General features: G+C 33.7%; 1 protein-coding gene across 3 annotated transcripts in view; it reads left to right on the top strand.

Moving 5' to 3' along the window:
- Window positions 1–5000, top strand: part of LOC122803636 (mitochondrial uncoupling protein 2-like) — a 205270-nt gene that overhangs the window by 190528 nt on the left and 9742 nt on the right. The window lies entirely within an intron of this gene.

Below are 5000 nucleotides of genomic sequence, written 5' to 3'. Positions count from 1 at the left end.
TGGCTAGGCTTAGAAAGGCCCCCTGGGTCATTAGCCTAGTAACAATCTATAAAACTGTGATGGTCCATTAACCTGACAATGCATGTAGACTGCCCTACTGATGGACAATTGAGCCTAGTGGGTTTACATTGCTAATATAAAAGCCAAAAAGCAAGCATAATTACATTAAAACTGAAAAGTAGGTTTATATACAACTTGTAGGTAGCAGTAAGATATTTACGAGAGAAATAATATTACATAAGTTAGGTTTACATAAAATAGTAATTATTTTCACAAAGAAAAAATTCACTATTGCAAATGAAATGCGACTTTTGAAAGAACAGTACAGAGGAATGTAGTGGAGACATAAAGTTTATGTAGAATGATTACATTATCCTCAATCTCTAAAGTATGTTCATTTACATTTTTTTTTTTAAATATTAACTTTTTCCCTCAAACAACTGTAAAGTTTGTATTATAGCTGATTTATACATATTTATAAAATTGTGTTGACATTATATTACATCCACACACACACGTGTGTGTGTGTGTGTGTGTGTGTGTGTGTGTGTGTGTGTGTATGTGTGTGTGTGTGTGTGTGTGTGTGTGTGTGTGTGTGTGTGTGTGTGTGTGTGTGTGTGTGTGTGTGTGTGTGTACATGCGTGAGTGCGTGCATGTGTGTGGGTGTGTGTGTGAGTGTGTACGTGTACGTGTGTGGTAAAATGGCATAGCAGCTATGATTGCTGCCTGCTGCCTCAGACAGTCCCTGGCTCTCCAGTTCATTTATCAGTCAGGATGCCTTCCATGTGGAATATGCAGATCCCTTCTCTGTCCGCAAAAGTGTTTTCACATTTTTCCCCTACATTCCAAGGACATGCCTTGTCCAAATCGCCTTTAGATTTGTATGTGCTCATGTGAATGCTCTGGTAATCCTTTAAGATTAGTTCCTTTGTCTTGTGCCCAGTAAGTAGCCAAACTTCAAAATGACTTTAGCTATACCCAGATTTGACAGAAAGTTAAGGACTTAGTGATTAACAGTAATAAATCTACTGTGATGCTATTTGGCACTCACCAAAGACTTTCCACAACCCCTCATCTTAGCAATAGACCAACAACATACAAGTGTACCCTTAGTAATGCAGCAAAGTTACCTGCACCTTCTATTACACTAGCAAGTATCTTTCACTGCGTACACTGAACAAACAAGTTGTGTGTCAACTAAAATTTGCCAATAAATGTGCCAAACTCATGCCCATAGAGGAAAATAGAGCCACATGTCTCTAAGTGCTAATGCCCTGACTGGAAAGCTTCCTTGTGATTATGGCACTTAATGCAAGCCAAACCACAACACTCTTCAACCTACAGCAAAAAAAAAAAAAAACAAACAAACAAAAAAAAAAAAAAACAACAACAATAAAAAACTGCCACTTTATAACTCCATCTAAGTACAGACTGTAGCACTCCATAACACTACATTATAATAACAGGCTCCCTGGAACTGCCCGAGCCAACCCCCTTTTGAACTCCCTGTCCTTCACGTTGTGATGCTGCAGTCATTGTCCCCACACCTGAATAAAACCTCCAGTTAGGTTGAAATGCTTATCCTTCCTTTCTTCTAATGTTGGAGCTCTTACTCTAGTTAGACCATCTTTTAACAGGATATTTATTAGAGAGAGTTCCCTATGTCAGCAGTTACAGTTTGGAACTTCATACCTTATAATATTAGAACAAATAAAGATTAGCAACGTTTCAGGATTAGACACCTAAGGAAGTGAAGAAAGTATGTAAAATGAGCTTGTTTGGAAAATGGATGAGCTATTGCTCATTCTAGGGCTCCAGTTTGTTGTACATACTGCATGTTACAAAACTGAAGTCTGCTGTGACTATGTATACACTGCATTGTATAATTAGCGTTTTAGTATGTGTGTGCTATAAGTTCTTGTTTATAAACTAAAAACAAAAAGAAAGAAAAAATGGTAAACAAATCTGGTAGCACCAGAGCCGCTGAGTAAACCGAAAAACAATGTACCAGAACCACGAGAGCAAAGTTCTTCAAACTGTTTATTTTGCAAGTGGACTTTCACAGTTCAAAACTGCTTCAGCAGGCTTGTAAAACATACTCAGGGAAGGTAACAGCTTACACATTTAAAGATCACATAATTAAAAGTTGATTGGTCAGACAATTGATCAATATGGGTATTAATTAAACAGTTACCAAAGATAGAAAAATGCAAAAAAAGTCATTTGACATAATTCCATAAGGATTTTAATTCTGGTTTTAATGTAGACATCTCATTTAATCTAGGTGGACAGAGTGCTGTAAAACATAAAATTCATTTATTCTTTGTCTTTCGGCTATATTAACCCTGTCATCCCTGTAAATAGGAACATGTTCTAAAATTAAAAATCTCAGAGTATGTCTCTCGTATATGTTTTTATAAAGAACTAGGTTCTTTCTTTTTTATCTTTGACAAATGACTACATATCCGGTCTTCAAGCCTTTGATTTGTTTTACTGACATAAAAAGGACACTCACTGTACTTAGCTATATATACAACATCTTTAGTATTGCAATTTCCATGTGCTTGTACATAAAAGATTTTATTTATTGACAGGATGGACAAATGAATTTCCCATATATATATATATATATATATATATATATATATATATATATATATATATATATATATATATATATATATATATATATATATATATATGCATACATACATATACACACTGTGCATTGAGGTTCTTTTGTTCTTTATATCACAGTCTATTCTTTAGAGTTGTACATCTTTTATAAAGTTCTTTGCACTGATGTCCTTCAATTCAGGGACTTGTGACAGCATAGGTCAATATTTCCTAACTATATTCTTTATATTTTGTGTATTCTGATCATGTTAAAATATATCTACAATCAATATTTTTTCTTGAAGTCATATTTCTTTTCTTGGGGGTGTTAGAATAAATGGGTGGGTACAGGGATTCCCTATTACTCAATATTTCATTCTTAATAATTTGCATATTGTTATCATGGTATCCCCTATTTTTAAAATCTTCGGTCATTTAATCCAACTGTCGTACGAAGTATTCTTGTTATGTATTGAATCTTCTGACTCATTCCTTCTGATTTTTAATAATATTTTCAAACATAAAATTTGGATGCATACTATCTCGTGCTAAGTATATACACTTCTTTATATCTTTCCTATAAAGCATTGTATTAAGCTGTCCCTCAACATTTTTCCTTAGTGTAATATCCAAAAAGTCTGTGTTTGGATATTGTACATTCATTTTAAATTTCAAGAAAGACATAGTGGTATGTAAATATTCAATGAACTCAATCAACTTACACGAAGGGCCTTCCCACAGAAGAAAAATATCATCTACAAATCTTTTGTAGAAGATCACATTGTTAAAGAACAGATTCTTAAGCTTTGATAATATAGTTTCTAATTCCCAGAAATTCATGACTCTGTTGGCATATGTATTTGCCACTGGGGTACCCATGGCAACACCTCTAAGCTGTTTATAATATTTTTCTTGAAACAAGAACACATTATTTTCAAGTACTATCCTCAGTAGAACACATGATAAATCCACATCGCTACTGTGTAAATTTAATTGATCTAAAATGCACTTTCTAACCATGTGGACACCAAGTCATTGGGGATGCAAGGGAATAGCGAGTCCACAAGTAAAAAGCTCACACCAAAACCAGGCAGACTGTTCTGTTGACTTTGATTTAGGGAATAGTGAGTCCACATCAAGTGTAACAAAGTAACAAGTAAGTGTGCCATTTTTACTAGTCCATTCATATAGAAGTTCCAAAAAATGAAAACTGTTCTTAATTATTGTAGTAGATGTCCCTAACATTGTTTTACTTCTTTCAAAATATTTGGAGATGGGTTCAATAACCCATCCCCTTGCAGAAAGTATAGATCAGAGTAGAGGATTAATCTGGCTTTTTATGTATTTTTGGGATGACATATATTACAGGAATTACTGCTGTTTCTACAAAAAAATAGTCTAAAACTTCTTTACTAATGCACTCATGTTGCAACATACATGTTACATGTGTGACTATACTTCAGTCATTTTTATTCCAGTCATAATATCAATATATTTACATTCTGATGAGTTTAACATCTGTAGCATGGAATCTGTATAACAGTTTTTATTTACCACAACAACGCCACCTCCTTTGTCGGTTGGTTTCACTACAATATTGTCATTGTCTTGCAGAGACCGAATAGCTTTATCTTCATCATCTTGTAGATTGTAAAAACATTTCTTACAATTATTATTAAAACTTGCATAAATCTCAGTCTCTACCATTTTCTCAAACAAGGAAATTGTTTGATTTGAAGGGGGGAGGGACAAAACACTACTTGTATAATATTTATTAGGTGTAAACACTACTTGTATAATATTTATTAGGTGTAAACACTACTTGTATAATATTTATTAGGTGTAAACACTACTTGTATAATATTTATTAGGTGTAAACACTACTTGTATAATATTTATTAGGTGTATAATGAATGTCACCCTCTTCCCAATGTAAAAATATTCGCAGGTTCAGCTTGTGAACAAACATTTTAAACCAAATCTTAGAGATGTATATTTTACTAGCACGTGCAAAAGACAAACCCTTATTGAGTACTTTGAATTTAGTTTCATTTAAAGAGTAATCCAATAAGTTAAAAACAATATTAGATGATAAAGTATCTGTTAATCCTTTTTCATAGTGTTACTCTTTTTTCGTCCCTGTTGGCTTACATTGCGCTTTCTCTTGGGCGGTACAGGAAACTGTTCCTGATGGTCATATAAAAAATGATGTGGAAACACTGGTGTAACCAGAGGGGAAAGTGCTGAGACAATATTGACATCCACAATGGTCTTCTCAGTGTTAATGAGCACAGAAGAATTATCAGGAAGAGTAGAGGATTTGTTTATAAACTACACATTTGCTCTATATATGGGTCTATATTATAATCTTGAAGGTTTAAAAC

The sequence above is a fragment of the Protopterus annectens genome, chromosome 5.part1, assembly GCF_019279795.1.
Source record: "Protopterus annectens isolate FY-2018-M chromosome 5.part1, PAN1.0, whole genome shotgun sequence".
Classification (NCBI taxonomy): domain Eukaryota; kingdom Metazoa; phylum Chordata; order Ceratodontiformes; family Protopteridae; genus Protopterus; species Protopterus annectens.
The sequence above is the reverse complement of the archived record's forward strand: the minus strand, read 5'-3'. Positions and strand labels throughout refer to the sequence as shown.